The sequence below is a fragment of the Dendrobates tinctorius genome, unplaced genomic scaffold (assembly GCF_039654945.1).
Source record: "Dendrobates tinctorius isolate UK_male_01 unplaced genomic scaffold, ASM3965494v1 ptg000019l, whole genome shotgun sequence".
Taxonomy (NCBI): Eukaryota; Metazoa; Chordata; class Amphibia; order Anura; family Dendrobatidae; genus Dendrobates; species Dendrobates tinctorius.
In genome coordinates, this window is record NW_027361687.1 from 44,044,177 (window position 1) to 44,069,706 (window position 25,530).

The following is a 25,530-nucleotide window of genomic DNA, read 5'->3' on the forward strand; positions in this document are numbered from 1 at the left end:
CATTTTATGATGTCATAATCATTTTGTTGATGTCATAATCAATGGATGATGTCATAATCCTTTTGTTGATGTCATAATCATTTGATGATGTCATAATCATTCGATGATGTCATAATCATTTTGTTGATGTCATAATCATTTGATGATGTCCTAATCATTTTGTTGATGTCATAATCATTTTGTTGATGTCATAATGATTTGATGATGTCATAATCATTTTGTTGATGTCATAATCATTTGATTATGTCATAATCATTTGATGTCATAATCATTGAATGATGTCATAATCATTGTGTTGATGTCATAATCATTTGATGATGTCATAATCATTTGATGACGTCATAATGATTTTGTTGATGTCATAATCATTTGATGATGCCATAATCATTTTGTTGATGTCATAATCATTTGATGATGTCATAATCATTAGATGGTGTCATAATCATTTTGTTGATGTCATAATCATTTGATGATGTCATAATCATTTGATGTCATAATCATTTTGTTGATGTCATAATGATTTGATGATGTCATAATCATTTGATGTCATAATCATTGGATGATGTCATAATCATTTGATGTCATAATCATTGGATGATGTCATAATCATTTTGTTGATGTCATAATTATTTGATGATGTCATAAACATTAGATGATGTCATAATCATTAGATGATGTCATAATCATTGGATGATGACATAATCATTTTGTTGATGTCATAATCATTTGATGATGTCATAATCATTAGATGATGTCATAATCATTTTGTTAATGTCATAATCATTTTATGATGTCATAATCATTTTGTTGATGTCATAATCATTGGATGATGTCATAATCCTTTTGTTGATGTCATAATCATTTGATGATGTCATAATCATTTTGTTGATGTCATAATCATTTGATGATGTCATAATCATTTGATGTCATAATCATTGGATGATGTCATAATTATTTGTTGATGTCATAATCATTTGATGATGTCATAATCATTTGATGTCATAATCATTTTGTTGATGTCATAATGATTTGATGATGTCATAATCATTTTGTTGATGTCATAATCATTTGATGATGTCATAATCATTTGATGTCATAATCATTTTGTTGATGTCATAATGATTTGATGATGTCATAATCATTTGATGTCATAATCATTGGATGATGTCATAATCATTTTGTTGATGTCATAATCATTTGATGATGTCATAATCATTGGATGATGTCATAATCATTTTGTTGATGTCATAATCATTTGATGATGTCATAATCATTTGATGTCATAATCATTGGATGATGTCATAATCATTTTTTTGATGTCATAATCATTTGATGATGTCATAATCATTTTGTTGATGTCATAATCATTTGATGATGTCATAATCATTTGATGTCATAATCATTGAATGATGTCATAATCATTTTGTTGATGTCATAATCATTTGATGATGTCATAATCATTTGATGATGTCATAATGATTTTGTTGATGTCATAATCATTTGATGATGCCATAATCATTTTGTTGATGTCATAATCATTTTATGATGTCATAATCATTTTGTTGATGTCATAATCATTTTGTTGATGTCATAATGATTTGATGATGTCATAATCATTTGATGTCATAATCATTGGATGATGTCATAATCATTTTGTTGATGTCATAATCATTTCATGATGTCGTAATCATTAGATGATGTCATAATCATTTTGTTGATGTCATAATCATTTGATGATGTCATAATCATTGATGTCATAATCATTGGATGATGTCATAATCATTTTGTTGATGTCATAATCATTGGATGATGTCATAATCATTAGATGATGTCATAATCATTTTGTTGATGTCATAATCATTTGATGATGTCATAATCATTTTGTTGATGTCATAATCATTTGATGATGTCATAATCATTTGATGTCATAATCATTGGATGATGTCATAATCATTTTGTTGATGTCATAATCATTTGATGATGTCATAATCATTTGATGTCATAATCATTTTGTTGATGTCATAATGATTTGATGATGTCATAATCATTTTGTTGATGTCATAATCATTTTATGATGTCATAATCATTTGATGTCATAATCATTTTGTTGATGTCATAATGATTTGATGATGTCATAATCATTTGATGTCATAACCATTGGATGATGTCATAATCATTTTGTTGATGTCATAATCATTTTTTTGATGTCATAATCATTTGATGATGTCATAATCATTTTGTTGATGTCATAATCATTTGATGATGTCATAATCATTTGATGTCATAATCATTGAATGATGTCATAATCATTTGATGATGTCATAATCATTTGATGATGTCATAATGATTTTGTTGATGTCATAATCATTTCATGATGCCATAATCATTTTGTTGATGTCATAATCATTTTATGATGTCATAATCATTTTGTTGATGTCATAATCATTTTGTTGATGTCATAATGATTTGATGATGTCATAATCATTTGATGTCATAATCATTGGATGATGTCATAATCATTTTGTTGATGTCATAATCATTTCATGATGTCGTAATCATTAGATGATGTCATAATCATTTTGTTGATGTCATAATCATTTGATGATGTCATAATCATTGATGTCATAATCATTGGATGATGTCATAATCATTTTGTTGATGTCATAATCATTGGATGATGTCATAATCATTAGATGATGTCATAATCATTTTGTTGATGTCATAATCATTTGATGATGTCATAATCATTTGATGTCATAATCATTTTGTTGATGTCATAATGATTTGATGATGTCATAATCATTTGATGATGTCATAATCATTAGATGATGTCATAATCATTTTGTTGATGTCATAATCATTTGATGATGTCATAATCATTTTGTTGATGTCATAATCATTTTGTTGATGTCATAATGATTTGATGATATCATAATCATTTGATGTCATAATCATTGGATGATGTCATAATCATTTTGTTGATGTCATAATCATTTGATGATGTCGTAATCATTTGATTTCATAATCATTGGATGATGTCATAATCATTTGATGATGTCATAATGATTTTGTTGATGTCATAATCATTTGATGATGCCATAATCATTTTGTTGATGTCATAATCATTTGATGATGTCATAATCATTGATGTCATAATCATTGGATGATGTCATAATCATTTTGTTGATGTCATAATCATGTGATGATGTCATAATCATTAGATGATGTCATAATCATTTTGTTGATGTCATAATCATTTGATGATGTCATAATCATTTGATGATGTCATAATCATTTTGTTGATGTCATAATCATTTGATGATGTCATAATCATTTTGTTGATGTCATTATCATTTGATGATGTCATAATCATTTGATGTCATAATCATTGGATGATGCCATAATCATTTTGTTGATGTCATAATCATTTGATGATGTCATAATCATTAGATGATGTCATAATCATTTTGTTGATGTCATAATCATTGGATGATGTCATAATCATTGGATGATGTCATAATCATTTTGTTGATGTCATAATCATTGGATGATGTCATAATCATTTGATGTCATAATCATTGGATGATGTCATAATCATTTTGTTGATGTCATAATCATTTGATGATGTCATAATCATTTTGTTGATGTCATAATGATTTGATGATGTCATAATCATTGGATGATGTCATAATCATTTTGTTGATGTCATAAAAATTTTATGATGTCATAATCATTTTGTTGATGTCATAATCAATGGATGATGTCATAATCCTTTTGTTGATGTCATAATCATTTGATGATGTCATAATCATTAGATGATGTCATAATCATTTTGTTGATGTCATAATCATTTGATGATGTCATAATCATTTTGTTGATGTCATAATCATTTTGTTGATGTCATAATGATTTGATGATGTCATAATCATTTTGTTGATGTCATAATCATTAGATGATGTCATAATCATTTTGTTGATGTCATAATCATTAGATGATGTCATAATCATTTTGTTGATGTCATAATCATTTGATGATGTCATAATCATTGATGTCATAATCATTGGATGATGTCATAATCATTTTGTTGATGTCATAATCATTGGATGATGTCATAATCATTAAATGATGTCATAATCATTTTGTTGATGTCATAATCATTTGATGATGTCATAATCATTTGATGTCATAATCATTTTGTTGATGTCATAATGATTTGATGATGTCATAATCATTTGATGATGTCATAATCATTAGATGATGTCATAATCATTTTGTTGATGTCATAATCATTTGATGATGTCATAATCATTTTGTTGATGTCATAATCATTTTGTTGATGTCATAATGATTTGATGATATCATAATCATTTGATGTCATAATCATTGGATGATGTCATAATCATTTTGTTGATGTCATAATCATTTGATGATGTCGTAATCATTTGATTTCATAATCATTGGATGATGTCATAATCATTTGATGATGTCATAATGATTTTGTTGATGTCATAATCATTTGATGATGCCATAATCATTTTGTTGATGTCATAATCATTTGATGATGTCATAATCATTGATGTCATAATCATTGGATGATGTCATAATCATTTTGTTGATGTCATAATCATTGGATGATGTCATAATCATTAGATGATGTCATAATCATTTTGTTGATGTCATAATCATTTGATGATGTCATAATCATTTGATGTCATAATCATTTTGTTGATGTCATAATGATTTGATGATGTCATAATCATTTTGTTGATGTCATAATCATTTGATGATGTCATAATCATTTGATGTCATAATCATTTTGTTGATGTCATAATGATTTGATGATGTCATAATCATTTGATGTCATAATCATTGGATGATGTCATAATCATTTTGTTGATGTCATAATCATTTGATGATGTCATAATCATTTGATGTCATCATCATTGGATGATGTCATAATCATTTTGTTGATGTCATAATCATTTGATGATGTCATAATCATTTGATGTCATAATCATTGAATGATGTCATAATCATTTTGTTGATGTCATAATCATTTGATGATGTCATAATCATTTGATGATGTCATAATGATTTTGTTGATGTCATAATCATTTGATGATGCCATAATCATTTTGTTGATGTCATAATCATTTTATGATGTCATAATCATTTTGTTGATGTCATAATTATTTTGTTGATGTCATAATGATTTGATGATGTCATAATCATTTGATGTCATAATCATTGGATGATGTCATAATCATTTTGTTGATGTCATAATCATTTCATGATGTCGTAATCATTAGATGATGTCATAATCATTTTGTTGATGTCATAATCATTTGATGATGTCATAATCATTGATGTCATAATCATTGGATGATGTCATAATCATTTTGTTGATGTCATAATCATTGGATGATGTCATAATCATTAGATGATGTCATAATCATTTTGTTGATGTCATAATCATTTGATGATGTCATAATCATTTTGTTGATGTCATAATCATTTGATGATGTCATAATCATTTGATGTCATAATCATTGGATGATGTCATAATCATTTTGTTGATGTCATAATCATTTGATGATGTCATAATCATTTGATGTCATAATCATTTTGTTGATGTCATAATGATTTGATGATGTCATAATCATTTTGTTGATGTCATAATCATTTTATGATGTCATAATCATTTGATGTCATAATCATTTTGTTGATGTCATAATGATTTGATGATGTCATAATCATTTGATGTCATAACCATTGGATGATGTCATAATCATTTTGTTGATGTCATAATCATTTTTTTGATGTCATAATCATTTGATGATGTCATAATCATTTTGTTGATGTCATAATCATTTGATGATGTCATAATCATTTGATGTCATAATCATTGAATGATGTCATAATCATTTGATGATGTCATAATCATTTGATGATGTCATAATGATTTTGTTGATGTCATAATCATTTCATGATGCCATAATCATTTTGTTGATGTCATAATCATTTTATGATGTCATAATCATTTTGTTGATGTCATAATCATTTTGTTGATGTCATAATGATTTGATGATGTCATAATCATTTGATGTCATAATCATTGGATGATGTCATAATCATTTTGTTGATGTCATAATCATTTCATGATGTCGTAATCATTAGATGATGTCATAATCATTTTGCTGATGTCATAATCATTTGATGATGTCATAATCATTGATGTCATAATCATTGGATGATGTCATAATCATTTTGTTGATGTCATAGTCATTGGATGATGTCATAATCATTAGATGATGTCATAATCATTTTGTTGATGTCATAATCATTTGATGATGTCATAATCATTTGATGTCATAATCATTTTGTTGATGTCATAATGATTTGATGATGTCATAATCATTTGATGATGTCATAATCATTAGATGATGTCATAATCATTTTGTTGATGTCATAATCATTTGATGATGTCATAATCATTTTGTTGATGTCATAATCATTTTGTTGATGTCATAATGATTTGATGATATCATAATCATTTGATGTCATAATCATTGGATGATGTCATAATCATTTTGTTGATGTCATAATCATTTGATGATGTCGTAATCATTTGATTTCATAATCATTGGATGATGTCATAATCATTTGATGATGTCATAATGATTTTGTTGATGTCATAATCATTTGATGATGCCATAATCATTTTGTTGATGTCATAATCATTTGATGATGTCATAATCATTGATGTCATAATCATTGGATGATGTCATAATCATTTTGTTGATGTCATAATCATGTGATGATGTCATAATCATTAGATGATGTCATAATCATTTTGTTGATGTCATAATCATTTGATGATGTCATAATCATTTGATGATGTCATAATCATTTTGTTGATGTCATAATCATTTGATGATGTCATAATCATTTTGTTGATGTCATTATCATTTGATGATGTCATAATCATTTGATGTCATAATCATTGGATGATGCCATAATCATTTTGTTGATGTCATAATCATTTGATGATGTCATAATCATTAGATGATGTCATAATCATTTTGTTGATGTCATAATCATTGGATGATGTCATAATCATTTTGTTGATGTCATAATCATTGGATGATGTCATAATCATTTGATGTCATAATCATTGGATGATGTCATAATCATTTTGTTGATGTCATAATCATTTGATGATGTCATAATCATTTTGTTGATGTCATAATGATTTGATGATGTCATAATCATTGGATGATGTCATAATCATTTTGTTGATGTCATAAAAATTTTATGATGTCATAATCATTTTGTTGATGTCATAATCAATGGATGATGTCATAATCCTTTTGTTGATGTCATAATCATTTGATGATGTCATAATCATTAGATGATGTCATAATCATTTTGTTGATGTCATAATCATTTGATGATGTCATAATCATTTTGTTGATGTCATAATCATTTTGTTGATGTCATAATGATTTGATGATGTCATAATCATTTTGTTGATGTCATAATCATTAGATGATGTCATAATCATTTTGTTGATGTCATAATCATTAGATGATGTCATAATCATTTTGTTGATGTCATAATCATTTGATGATGTCATAATCATTGATGTCATAATCATTGGATGATGTCATAATCATTTTGTTGATGTCATAATCATTGGATGATGTCATAATCATTAAATGATGTCATAATCATTTTGTTGATGTCATAATCATTTGATGATGTCATAATCATTTGATGTCATAATCATTTTGTTGATGTCATAATGATTTGATGATGTCATAATCATTTGATGATGTCATAATCATTAGATGATGTCATAATCATTTTGTTGATGTCATAATCATTTGATGATGTCATAATCATTTTGTTGATGTCATAATCATTTTGTTGATGTCATAATGATTTGATGATATCATAATCATTTGATGTCATAATCATTGGATGATGTCATAATCATTTTGTTGATGTCATAATCATTTGATGATGTCGTAATCATTTGATTTCATAATCATTGGATGATGTCATAATCATTTGATGATGTCATAATGATTTTGTTGATGTCATAATCATTTGATGATGCCATAATCATTTTGTTGATGTCATAATCATTTGATGATGTCATAATCATTGATGTCATAATCATTGGATGATGTCATAATCATTTTGTTGATGTCATAATCATTGGATGATGTCATAATCATTAGATGATGTCATAATCATTTTGTTGATGTCATAATCATTTGATGATGTCATAATCATTTGATGTCATAATCATTTTGTTGATGTCATAATGATTTGATGATGTCATAATCATTTTGTTGATGTCATAATCATTTGATGATGTCATAATCATTTGATGTCATAATCATTTTGTTGATGTCATAATGATTTGATGATGTCATAATCATTTGATGTCATAATCATTGGATGATGTCATAATCATTTTGTTGATGTCATAATCATTTGATGATGTCATAATCATTTGATGTCATCATCATTGGATGATGTCATAATCATTTTTTTGATGTCATAATCATTTGATGATGTCATAATCATTTTGTTGATGTCATAATCATTTGATGATGTCATAATCATTTGATGTCATAATCATTGAATGATGTCATAATCATTTTGTTGATGTCATAATCATTTGATGATGTCATAATCATTTGATGATGTCATAATGATTTTGTTGATGTCATAATCATTTGATGATGCCATAATCATTTTGTTGATGTCATAATCATTTTATGATGTCATAATCATTTTGTTGATGTCATAATCATTTTGTTGATGTCATAATGATTTGATGATGTCATAATCATTTGATGTCATAATCATTGGATGATGTCATAATCATTTTGTTGATGTCATAATCATTTCATGATGTCGTAATCATTAGATGATGTCATAATCATTTTGTTGATGTCATAATCATTTGATGATGTCATAATCATTGATGTCATAATCATTGGATGATGTCATAATCATTTTGTTGATGTCATAATCATTGGATGATGTCATAATCATTAGATGATGTCATAATCATTTTGTTGATGTCATAATCATTTGATGATGTCATAATCATTTGATGTCATAATCATTTTGTTGATGTCATAATGATTTGATGATGTTATAATCATTTGATGATGTCATAATCATTAGATGATGTCATAATCATTTTGTTGATGTCATAATCATTTGATGATGTCATAATCATTTTGTTGATGTCATAATCATTTTGTTGATGTCATAATGATTTGATGATATCATAATCATTTGATGTCATAATCATTGGATGATGTCATAATCATTTTGTTGATGTCATAATCATTTGATGATGTCGTAATCATTTGATTTCATAATCATTGGATGATGTCATAATCATTTGATGATGTCATAATGATTTTGTTGATGTCATAATCATTTGATGATGCCATAATCATTTTGTTGATGTCATAATCATTTGATGATGTCATAATCATTGATGTCATAATCATTGGATGATGTCATAATCATTTTGTTGATGTCATAATCATGTGATGATGTCATAATCATTAGATGATGTCATAATCATTTTGTTGATGTCATAATCATTTGATGATGTCATAATCATTTGATGATGTCATAATCATTTTGTTGATGTCATAATCATTTGATGATGTCATAATCATTTGATGTCATAATCATTGGATGATGTAATAATCATTTGATGTCATAATCATTTTATGATGTCATAATGATTTGATGATGTCATAATCATTTGATGTCATAATCATTGGATGATGTCATAATCATTTGATGATGTCATAATCGTTTTGTTGATGTCATAATCATTTTGTTGATGTCATAATCATTTTGTTGATGTCATTATCATTTGATGATGTCATAATCATTTGATGTCATAATCATTGGATGGTGCCATAATCATTTTGTTGATGTCATAATCATTTGATGATGTCATAATCATTAGATGATGTCATAATCATTTTGCTGATGTCATAATCATTGGATGATGTCATAATCATTGGATGATGTCATAATCATTTTGTTGATGTCATAATCATTTGATGATGTCATAATCATTTGATGTCATAATCATTGGATGATGTCATAATCATTTTGTTGATGTCATAATCATTTGATGATGTCATAATCATTGGATGATGTCATAATCATTTTGTTGATGTCATAATCATTTTATGATGTCATAATCATTTTGTTGATGTCGTAATCAATGGATGATGTCATAATCCTTTTGTTGATGTCATAATCATTTGATGATGTCATAATCATTCGATGATGTCATAATCATTTTGTTGATGTCATAATCATTTGATGATGTCCTAATCATTTTGTTGATGTCATAATCATTTTGTTGATGTTATAATGATTTGATGATGTCATAATCATTTTGTTGATGTCATAATCATTTGATGATGTCATAATCATTTGATGTCATAATCATTGAATGATGTCATAATCATTGTGTTGATGTCATAATCATTTGATGATGTCATAATCATTTGATGATGTCATAATGATTTTGTTGATGTCATAATCATTTGATGATGCCATAATCATTTTGTTGATGTCATAATCATTTTATGATGTCATAATCATTTTGTTGATGTCATAATCATTTTGTTGATGTCATAATGATTTGATGATGTCATAATCATTTGATGTCATAACAATTGGATGATGTCATAATCATTTTGTTGATGTCATAATCATTTGATGATGGCGTAATCATTAGATGATGTCATAATCATTTTGTTGATGTCATAATCATTTGATGATGTCATAATCATTAATGTCATAATCATTGGATGATGTCATAATCATTTTGTTGATGTCATAATCATTGGATGATGTCATAATCATTAGATGATGTCATAATCATTTTGTTGATGTCATAATCATTTGATGATGTCATAATCATTTGATGTCATAATCATTTTGTTGATGTCATAATGATTTGATGATGTCATAATCATTTGATGATGTCATAATCATTAGATGATGTCATAATCATTTTGTTGATGTCATAATCATATGATGATGTCATAATCATTTTGTTGATGTCATAATCATTTTGTTGATGTCATAATGATTTGATGATATCATAATCATTTGATGTCATAATCATTGGATGATGTCATAATCATTTTGTTGATGTCATAATCATTTGATGATGTCGTAATCATTTGATTTCATAATCATTGGATGATGTCATAATCATTTGATGATGTCATAATGATTTTGTTGATGTCATAATCATTTGATGATGCCATAATCATTTTGTTGATGTCATAATCATTTGATGATGTCATAATCAATGATGTCATAATCATTGGATGATGTCATAATCATTTTGTTGATGTCATAATCATTTGATGATGTCATAATCATTAGATGGTGTCATAATCATTTTGTTGATGTCATAATCATTTGATGATGTCATAATCATTTGATGTCATAATCATTTTGTTGATGTCATAATGATTTGATGATGTCATAATCATTTGATGTCATAACCATTGGATGATGTCATAATCATTTTGTTGATGTCATAATCATTTTTTTGATGTCATAATCATTTGATGATGTCATAATCATTTTGTTGATGTCATAATCATTTGATGATGTCATAATCATTTGATGTCATAATCATTGAATGATGTCATAATCATTTGATGATGTCATAATCATTTGATGATGTCATAATGATTTTGTTGATGTCATAATCATTTCATGATGCCATAATCATTTTGTTGATGTCATAATCATTTTATGATGTCATAATCATTTTGTTGATGTCATAATCATTTTGTTGATGTCATAATGATTTGATGATGTCATAATCATTTGATGTCATAATCATTGGATGATGTCATAATCATTTTGTTGATGTCATAATCATTTCATGATGTCGTAATCATTAGATGATGTCATAATCATTTTGTTGATGTCATAATCATTTGATGATGTCATAATCATTGATGTCATAATCATTGGATGATGTCATAATCATTTTGTTGATGTCATAATCATTGGATGATGTCATAATCATTAGATGATGTCATAATCATTTTGTTGATGTCATAATCATTTGATGATGTCATAATCATTTGATGTCATAATCATTTTGTTGATGTCATAATGATTTGATGATGTCATAATCATTTGATGATGTCATAATCATTAGATGATGTCATAATCATTTTGTTGATGTCATAATCATTTGATGATGTCATAATCATTTTGTTGATGTCATAATCATTTTGTTGATGTCATAATGATTTGATGATATCATAATCATTTGATGTCATAATCATTGGATGATGTCATAATCATTTTGTTGATGTCATAATCATTTGATGATGTCGTAATCATTTGATTTCATAATCATTGGATGATGTCATAATCATTTGATGATGTCATAATGATTTTGTTGATGTCATAATCATTTGATGATGCCATAATCATTTTGTTGATGTCATAATCATTTGATGATGTCATAATCATTGATGTCATAATCATTGGATGATGTCATAATCATTTTGTTGATGTCATAATCATGTGATGATGTCATAATCATTAGATGATGTCATAATCATTTTGTTGATGTCATAATCATTTGATGATGTCATAATCATTTGATGATGTCATAATCATTTTGTTGATGTCATAATCATTTGATGATGTCATAATCATTTTGTTGATGTCATTATCATTTGATGATGTCATAATCATTTGATGTCATAATCATTGGATGATGCCATAATCATTTTGTTGATGTCATAATCATTTGATGATGTCATAATCATTAGATGATGTCATAATCATTTTGTTGATGTCATAATCATTGGATGATGTCATAATCATTGGATGATGTCATAATCATTTTGTTGATGTCATAATCATTGGATGATGTCATAATCATTTGATGTCATAATCATTGGATGATGTCATAATCATTTTGTTGATGTCATAATCATTTGATGATGTCATAATCATTTTGTTGATGTCATAATGATTTGATGATGTCATAATCATTGGATGATGTCATAATCATTTTGTTGATGTCATAAAAATTTTATGATGTCATAATCATTTTGTTGATGTCATAATCAATGGATGATGTCATAATCCTTTTGTTGATGTCATAATCATTTGATGATGTCATAATCATTAGATGATGTCATAATCATTTTGTTGATGTCATAATCATTTGATGATGTCATAATCATTTTGTTGATGTCATAATCATTTTGTTGATGTCATAATGATTTGATGATGTCATAATCATTTTGTTGATGTCATAATCATTAGATGATGTCATAATCATTTTGTTGATGTCATAATCATTAGATGATGTCATAATCATTTTGTTGATGTCATAATCATTTGATGATGTCATAATCATTGATGTCATAATCATTGGATGATGTCATAATCATTTTGTTGATGTCATAATCATTGGATGATGTCATAATCATTAAATGATGTCATAATCATTTTGTTGATGTCATAATCATTTGATGATGTCATAATCATTTGATGTCATAATCATTTTGTTGATGTCATAATGATTTGATGATGTCATAATCATTTGATGATGTCATAATCATTAGATGATGTCATAATCATTTTGTTGATGTCATAATCATTTGATGATGTCATAATCATTTTGTTGATGTCATAATCATTTTGTTGATGTCATAATGATTTGATGATATCATAATCATTTGATGTCATAATCATTGGATGATGTCATAATCATTTTGTTGATGTCATAATCATTTGATGATGTCGTAATCATTTGATTTCATAATCATTGGATGATGTCATAATCATTTGATGATGTCATAATGATTTTGTTGATGTCATAATCATTTGATGATGCCATAATCATTTTGTTGATGTCATAATCATTTGATGATGTCATAATCATTGATGTCATAATCATTGGATGATGTCATAATCATTTTGTTGATGTCATAATCATTGGATGATGTCATAATCATTAGATGATGTCATAATCATTTTGTTGATGTCATAATCATTTGATGATGTCATAATCATTTGATGTCATAATCATTTTGTTGATGTCATAATGATTTGATGATGTCATAATCATTTTGTTGATGTCATAATCATTTGATGATGTCATAATCATTTGATGTCATAATCATTTTGTTGATGTCATAATGATTTGATGATGTCATAATCATTTGATGTCATAATCATTGGATGATGTCATAATCATTTTGTTGATGTCATAATCATTTGATGATGTCATAATCATTTGATGTCATCATCATTGGATGATGTCATAATCATTTTGTTGATGTCATAATCATTTGATGATGTCATAATCATTTGATGTCATAATCATTGAATGATGTCATAATCATTTTGTTGATGTCATAATCATTTGATGATGTCATAATCATTTGATGATGTCATAATGATTTTGTTGATGTCATAATCATTTGATGATGCCATAATCATTTTGTTGATGTCATAATCATTTTATGATGTCATAATCATTTTGTTGATGTCATAATTATTTTGTTGATGTCATAATGATTTGATGATGTCATAATCATTTGATGTCATAATCATTGGATGATGTCATAATCATTTTGTTGATGTCATAATCATTTCATGATGTCGTAATCATTAGATGATGTCATAATCATTTTGTTGATGTCATAATCATTTGATGATGTCATAATCATTGATGTCATAATCATTGGATGATGTCATAATCATTTTGTTGATGTCATAATCATTGGATGATGTCATAATCATTAGATGATGTCATAATCATTTTGTTGATGTCATAATCATTTGATGATGTCATAATCATTTTGTTGATGTCATAATCATTTGATGATGTCATAATCATTTGATGTCATAATCATTGGATGATGTCATAATCATTTTGTTGATGTCATAATCATTTGATGATGTCATAATCATTTGATGTCATAATCATTTTGTTGATGTCATAATGATTTGATGATGTCATAATCATTTTGTTGATGTCATAATCATTTTATGATGTCATAATCATTTGATGTCATAATCATTTTGTTGATGTCATAATGATTTGATGATGTCATAATCATTTGATGTCATAACCATTGGATGATGTCATAATCATTTTGTTGATGTCATAATCATTTTTTTGATGTCATAATCATTTGATGATGTCATAATCATTTTGTTGATGTCATAATCATTTGATGATGTCATAATCATTTGATGTCATAATCATTGAATGATGTCATAATCATTTGATGATGTCATAATCATTTGATGATGTCATAATGATTTTGTTGATGTCATAATCATTTCATGATGCCATAATCATTTTGTTGATGTCATAATCATTTTATGATGTCATAATCATTTTGTTGATGTCATAATCATTTTGTTGATGTCATAATGATTTGATGATGTCATAATCATTTGATGTCATAATCATTGGATGATGTCATAATCATTTTGTTGATGTCATAATCATTTCATGATGTCGTAATCATTAGATGATGTCATAATCATTTTGCTGATGTCATAATCATTTGATGATGTCATAATCATTGATGTCATAATCATTGGATGATGTCATAATCATTTTGTTGATGTCATAGTCATTGGATGATGTCATAATCATTAGATGATGTCATAATCATTTTGTTGATGTCATAATCATTTGATGATGTCATAATCATTTGATGTCATAATCATTTTGTTGATGTCATAATGATTTGATGATGTCATAATCATTTGATGATGTCATAATCATTAGATGATGTCATAATCATTTTGTTGATGTCATAATCATTTGATGATGTCATAATCATTTTGTTGATGTCATAATCATTTTGTTGATGTCATAATGATTTGATGATATCATAATCATTTGATGTCATAATCATTGGATGATGTCATAATCATTTTGTTGATGTCATAATCATTTGATGATGTCGTAATCATTTGATTTCATAATCATTGGATGATGTCATAATCATTTGATGATGTCATAATGATTTTGTTGATGTCATAATCATTTGATGATGCCATAATCATTTTGTTGATGTCATAATCATTTGATGATGTCATAATCATTGATGTCATAATCATTGGATGATGTCATAATCATTTTGTTGATGTCATAATCATGTGATGATGTCATAATCATTAGATGATGTCATAATCATTTTGTTGATGTCATAATCATTTGATGATGTCATAATCATTTGATGATGTCATAATCATTTTGTTGATGTCATAATCATTTGATGATGTCATAATCATTTTGTTGATGTCATTATCATTTGATGATGTCATAATCATTTGATGTCATAATCATTGGATGATGCCATAATCATTTTGTTGATGTCATAATCATTTGATGATGTCATAATCATTAGATGATGTCATAATCATTTTGTTGATGTCATAATCATTGGATGATGTCATAATCATTTTGTTGATGTCATAATCATTGGATGATGTCATAATCATTTGATGTCATAATCATTGGATGATGTCATAATCATTTTGTTGATGTCATAATCATTTGATGATGTCATAATCATTTTGTTGATGTCATAATGATTTGATGATGTCATAATCATTGGATGATGTCATAATCATTTTGTTGATGTCATAAAAATTTTATGATGTCATAATCATTTTGTTGATGTCATAATCAATGGATGATGTCATAATCCTTTTGTTGATGTCATAATCATTTGATGATGTCATAATCATTAGATGATGTCATAATCATTTTGTTGATGTCATAATCATTTGATGATGTCATAATCATTTTGTTGATGTCATAATCATTTTGTTGATGTCATAATGATTTGATGATGTCATAATCATTTTGTTGATGTCATAATCATTAGATGATGTCATAATCATTTTGTTGATGTCATAATCATTAGATGATGTCATAATCATTTTGTTGATGTCATAATCATTTGATGATGTCATAATCATTGATGTCATAATCATTGGATGATGTCATAATCATTTTGTTGATGTCATAATCATTGGATGATGTCATAATCATTAAATGATGTCATAATCATTTTGTTGATGTCATAATCATTTGATGATGTCATAATCATTTGATGTCATAATCATTTTGTTGATGTCATAATGATTTGATGATGTCATAATCATTTGATGATGTCATAATCATTAGATGATGTCATAATCATTTTGTTGATGTCATAATCATTTGATGATGTCATAATCATTTTGTTGATGTCATAATCATTTTGTTGATGTCATAATGATTTGATGATATCATAATCATTTGATGTCATAATCATTGGATGATGTCATAATCATTTTGTTGATGTCATAATCATTTGATGATGTCGTAATCATTTGATTTCATAATCATTGGATGATGTCATAATCATTTGATGATGTCATAATGATTTTGTTGATGTCATAATCATTTGATGATGCCATAATCATTTTGTTGATGTCATAATCATTTGATGATGTCATAATCATTGATGTCATAATCATTGGATGATGTCATAATCATTTTGTTGATGTCATAATCATTGGATGATGTCATAATCATTAGATGATGTCATAATCATTTTGTTGATGTCATAATCATTTGATGATGTCATAATCATTTGATGTCATAATCATTTTGTTGATGTCATAATGATTTGATGATGTCATAATCATTTTGTTGATGTCATAATCATTTGATGATGTCATAATCATTTGATGTCATAATCATTTTGTTGATGTCATAATGATTTGATGATGTCATAATCATTTGATGTCATAATCATTGGATGATGTCATAATCATTTTGTTGATGTCATAATCATTTGATGATGTCATAATCATTTTATGTCATCATCATTGGATGATGTCATAATCATTTTTTTGATGTCATAATCATTTGATGATGTCATAATCATTTTGTTGATGTCATAATCATTTGATGATGTCATAATCATTTGATGTCATAATCATTGAATGATGTCATAATCATTTTGTTGATGTCATAATCATTTGATGATGTCATAATCATTTGATGATGTCATAATGATTTTGTTGATGTCATAATCATTTGATGATGCCATAATCATTTTGTTGATGTCATAATCATTTTATGATGTCATAATCATTTTGTTGATGTCATAATCATTTTGTTGATGTCATAATGATTTGATGATGTCATAATCATTTGATGTCATAATCATTGGATGATGTCATAATCATTTTGTTGATGTCATAATCATTTCATGATGTCGTAATCATTAGATGATGTCATAATCATTTTGTTGATGTCATAATCATTTGATGATGTCATAATCATTGATGTCATAATCATTGGATGATGTCATAATCATTTTGTTGATGTCATAATCATTGGATGATGTCATAATCATTAGATGATGTCATAATCATTTTGTTGATGTCATAATCATTTGATGATGTCATAATCATTTGATGTCATAATCATTTTGTTGATGTCATAATGATTTGATGATGTTATAATCATTTGATGATGTCATAATCATTAGATGATGTCATAATCATTTTGTTGATGTCATAATCATTTGATGATGTCATAATCATTTTGTTGATGTCATAATCATTTTGTTGATGTCATAATGATTTGATGATATCATAATCATTTGATGTCATAATCATTGGATGATGTCATAATCATTTTGTTGATGTCATAATCATTTGATGATGTCGTAATCATTTGATTTCATAATCATTGGATGATGTCATAATCATTTGATGATGTCATAATGATTTTGTTGATGTCATAATCATTTGATGATGCCATAATCATTTTGTTGATGTCATAATCATTTGATGATGTCATAATCATTGATGTCATAATCATTGGATGATGTCATAATCATTTTGTTGATGTCATAATCATGTGATGATGTCATAATCATTAGATGATGTCATAATCATTTTGTTGATGTCATAATCATTTGATGATGTCATAATCATTTGATGATGTCATAATCATTTTATGATGTCATAATGATTTGATGATGTCATAATCATTTGATGTCATAATCATTGGATGATGTCATAATCATTTGATGATGTCATAATCGTTTTGTTGATGTCATAATCATTTTGTTGATGTCATAATCATTTTGTTGATGTCATTATCATTTGATGATGTCATAATCATTTGATGTCATAATCATTGGATGGTGCCATAATCATTTTGTTGATGTCATAATCATTTGATGATGTCATAATCATTAGATGATGTCATAATCATTTTGCTGATGTCATAATCATTGGATGATGTCATAATCATTGGATGATGTCATAATCATTTTGTTGATGTCATAATCATTTGATGATGTCATAATCATTTGATGTCATAATCATTGGATGATGTCATAATCATTTTGTTGATGTCATAATCATTTGATGATGTCATAATCATTGGATGATGTCATAATCATTTTGTTGATGTCATAATCATTTTATGATGTCATAATCATTTTGTTGATGTCGTAATCAATGGATGATGTCATAATCCTTTTGTTGATGTCATAATCATTTGATGATGTCATAATCATTCGATGATGTCATAATCATTTTGTTGATGTCATAATCATTTGATGATGTCCTAATCATTTTGTTGATGTCATAATCATTTTGTTGATGTTATAATGATTTGATGATGTCATAATCATTTTGTTGATGTCATAATCATTTGATGATGTCATAATCATTTGATGTCATAATCATTGAATGATGTCATAATCATTGTGTTGATGTCATAATCATTTGATGATGTCATAATCATTTGATGATGTCATAATGATTTTGTTGATGTCATAATCATTTGATGATGCCATAATCATTTTGTTGATGTCATAATCATTTTATGATGTCATAATCATTTTGTTGATGTCATAATCATTTTGTTGATGTCATAATGATTTGATGATGTCATAATCATTTGATGTCATAACAATTGGATGATGTCATAATCATTTTGTTGATGTCATAATCATTTGATGATGGCGTAATCATTAGATGATGTCATAATCATTTTGTTGATGTCATAATCATTTGATGATGTCATAATCATTAATGTCATAATCATTGGATGATGTCATAATCATTTTGTTGATGTCATAATCATTGGATGATGTCATAATCATTAGATGATGTCATAATCATTTTGTTGATGTCATAATCATTTGATGATGTCATAATCATTTGATGTCATAATCATTTTGTTGATGTCATAATGATTTGATGATGTCATAATCATTTGATGATGTCATAATCATTAGATGATGTCATAATCATTTTGTTGATGTCATAATCATATGATGATGTCATAATCATTTTGTTGATGTCATAATCATTTTGTTGATGTCATAATGATTTGATGATATCATAATCATTTGATGTCATAATCATTGGATGATGTCATAATCATTTTGTTGATGTCATAATCATTTGATGATGTCGTAATCATTTGATTTCATAATCATTGGATGATGTCATAATCATTTGATGATGTCATAATGATTTTGTTGATGTCATAATCATTTGATGATGCCATAATCATTTTGTTGATGTCATAATCATTTGATGATGTCATAATCAATGATGTCATAATCATTGGATGATGTCATAATCATTTTGTTGATGTCATAATCATTTGATGATGTCATAATCATTAGATGGTGTCATAATCATTTTGTTGATGTCATAATCATTTGATGATGTCATAATCATTTGATGTCATAATCATTTTGTTGATGTCATAATGATTTGATGATGTCATAATCATTTGATGTCATAATCATTGGATGATGTCATAATCATTTGATGTCATAATCATTGGATGATGTCATAATCATTTTGTTGATGTCATAATCATTTGATGATGTCATAAACATTAGATGATGTCATAATCATTAGATGATGTCATAATCATTGGATGATGACATAATCATTTTGTTGATGTCATAATCATTTGATGATGTCATAATCATTAGATGATGTCATAATCATTTTGTTAATGTCATAATCATTTTATGATGTCATAATCATTTTGTTGATGTCATAATCATTGGATGATGTCATAATCCTTTTGTTGATGTCATAATCATTTGATGATGTCATAATCATTTTGTTGATGTCATAATCATTTGATGATGTCATAATCATTTGATGTCATAATCATTGGATGATGTCATAATCATTTTGTTGATGTCATAATCATTTGATGATGTCATAATCATTTGATGTCATAATCATTTTGTTGATGTCATAATGATTTGATGATGTCATAATCATTTGATGTCATAATCATTGGATGATGTCATAATCATTTTGTTGATGTCATAATCATTTGATGATGTCATAATCATTGGATGATGTCATAATCATTTTGTTGATGTCATAATCATTTGATGATGTCATAATCATTTGATGTCATAATCATTTGATGATGTCATAATCATTTGATGATGTCATAATCATTTTTTTGATGTCATAATCATTTGATGATGTCATAATCATTTGATGATGTCATAATCATTTTGTTGATGTCATAATCATTTGATGATGTCATAATCATTTGATGTCATAATCATTTTGTTGATGTCATAATCATTTGATGATGTCATAATCATTTGATGATGTCATAATGATTTTGTTGATGTCATAATCATTTGATGATGCCATAATCATTTTGTTGATGTCATAATCATTTTATGATGTCATAATCATTTTGTTGATGTCATAATCATTTTGTTGATGTCATAATGATTTGATGATGTCATAATCATTTGATGTCATAATCATTGGATGATGTCATAATCATTTTGTTGATGTCATAATCATTTCATGATGTCGAAATCATTAGATGATGTCATAATCATTTTGTTGATGTCATAATCATTTGATGATGTCATAATCATTGATGTCATAATCATTGGATGATGTCATAATCATTGGATGATGTCATAATCATTTTGTTGATGTCATAATCATTTGATGATGTCATAATCATTTGATGTCATAATCATTGGATGATGTCATAATCATTTTGCTGATGTCATAATCATTGGATGATGTCATAATCATTGGATGATGTCATAATCATTTTGATGATGTCATAATCATTTGATGATGTCATAATCATTTGATGTCATAATCATTGGATGATGTCATAATCATTTTGTTGATGTCATAATCATTTGATGATGTCATAATCATTTGATGATGTCATAATCATTTTGTTGATGTCATAATGATTTGATGATGTCATAATAATTTGATGTCATTATCATTGGATGATGTCATAATCATTTTGTTGATGTCATAATCATTTTATGATGTCATAATCATTTTGTTGATGTCATAATCAATGGATGATGTCATAATCCTTTTGTTGATGTCATAATCATTTGATGATGTCATAATCATTCGATGATGTCATAATCATTTTGTTGATGTCATAATCATTTGATGATGTCCTAATCATTTTGTTGATGTCATAATCATTTTGTTGATGTCATAATGATTTGATGATGTCATAATCATTTTGTTGATGTCATAATCATTTGATTATGTCATAATCATTTGATGTCATAATCATTGAATGATGTCATAATCATTGTGTTGATGTCATAATCATTTGATGATGTCATAATCATTTGATGACGTCATAATGATTTTGTTGATGTCATAATCATTTGATGATGCCATAATCATTTTGTTGATGTCATAATCATTTGATGATGTCATAATCATTAGATGGTGTCATAATCATTTTGTTGATGTCATAATCATTTGATGATGTCATAATCATTTGATGTCATAATCATTTTGTTGATGTCATAATGATTTGATGATGTCATAATCATTTGATGTCATAATCATTGGATGATGTCATAATCATTTGATGTCATAATCATTGGATGATGTCATAATCATTTTGTTGATGTCATAATTATTTGATGATGTCATAAACATTAGATGATGTCATAATCATTAGATGATGTCATAATCATTGGATGATGACATAATCATTTTGTTGATGTCATAATCATTTGATGATGTCATAATCATTAGATGATGTCATAATCATTTTGTTAATGTCATAATCATTTTATGATGTCATAATCATTTTGTTGATGTCATAATCATTGGATGATGTCATAATCCTTTTGTTGATGTCATAATCATTTGATGATGTCATAATCATTTTGTTGATGTCATAATCATTTGATGATGTCATAATCATTTGATGTCATAATCATTGGATGATGTCATAATCATTTTGTTGATGTCATAATCATTTGATGATGTCATAATCATTTGATGTCATAATCATTTTGTTGATGTCATAATGATTTGATGATGTCATAATCATTTTGTTGATGTCATAATCATTTGATGATGTCATAATCATTTGATGTCATAATCATTTTGTTGATGTCATAATGATTTGATGATGTCATAATCATTTGATGTCATAATCATTGGATGATGTCATAATCATTTTGTTGATGTCATAATCATTTGATGATGTCATAATCATTGGATGATGTCATAATCATTTTGTTGATGTCATAATCATTTGATGATGTCATAATCATTTGATGTCATAATCATTGGATGATGTCATAATCATTTTTTTGATGTCATAATCATTTGATGATGTCATAATCATTTTGTTGATGTCATAATCATTTGATGATGTCATAATCATTTGATGTCATAATCATTGAATGATGTCATAATCATTTTGTTGATGTCATAATCATTTGATGATGTCATAATCATTTGATGATGTCATAATGATTTTGTTGATGTCATAATCATTTGATGATGCCATAATCATTTTGTTGATGTCATAATCATTTTATGATGTCATAATCATTTTGTTGATGTCATAATCATTTTGTTGATGTCATAATGATTTGATGATGTCATAATCATTTGATGTCATAATCATTGGATGATGTCATAATCATTTTGTTGATGTCATAATCATTTCATGATGTCGTAATCATTAGATGATGTCATAATCATTTTGTTGATGTCATAATCATTTGATGATGTCATAATCATTGATGTCATAATCATTGGATGATGTCATAATCATTTTGTTGATGTCATAATCATTGGATGATGTCATAATCATTAGATGATGTCATAATCATTTTGTTGATGTCATAATCATTTGATGATGTCATAATCATTTTGTTGATGTCATAATCATTTGATGATGTCATAATCATTTGATGTCATAATCATTGGATGATGTCATAATCATTTTGTTGATGTCATAATCATTTGATGATGTCATAATCATTTGATGTCATAATCATTTTGTTGATGTCATAATGATTTGATGATGTCATAATCATTTTGTTGATGTCATAATCATTTGATGATGTCATAATCATTTGATGTCATAATCATTTTGTTGATGTCATAATGATTTGATGATGTCATAATCATTTGATGTCATAACCATTGGATGATGTCATAATCATTTTGTTGATGTCATAATCATTTTTTTGATGTCATAATCATTTGATGATGTCATAATCATTTTGTTGATGTCATAATCATTTGATGATGTCATAATCATTTGATGTCATAATCATTGAATGATGTCATAATCATTTGATGATGTCATAATCATTTGATGATGTCATAATGATTTTGTTGATGTCATAATCATTTCATGATGCCATAATCATTTTGTTGATGTCATAATCATTTTATGATGTCATAATCATTTTGTTGATGTCATAATCATTTTGTTGATGTCATAATGATTTGATGATGTCATAATCATTTGATGTCATAATCATTGGATGATGTCATAATCATTTTGTTGATGTCATAATCATTTCATGATGTCGTAATCATTAGATGATGTCATAATCATTTTGTTGATGTCATAATCATTTGATGATGTCATAATCATTGATGTCATAATCATTGGATGATGTCATAATCATTTTGTTGATGTCATAATCATTGGATGATGTCATAATCATTAGATGATGTCATAATCATTTTGTTGATGTCATAATCATTTGATGATGTCATAATCATTTGATGTCATAATCATTTTGTTGATGTCATAATGATTTGATGATGTCATAATCATTTGATGATGTCATAATCATTAGATGATGTCATAAACATTTTGTTGATGTCATAATCATTTGATGATGTCATAATCATTTTGTTGATGTCATAATCATTTTGTTGATGTCATAATGATTTGATGATATCATAATCATTTGATGTCATAATCATTGGATGATGTCATAATCATTTTGTTGATGTCATAATCATTTGATGATGTCGTAATCATTTGATTTCATAATCATTGGATGATGTCATAATCATTTGATGATGTCATAATGATTTTGTTGATGT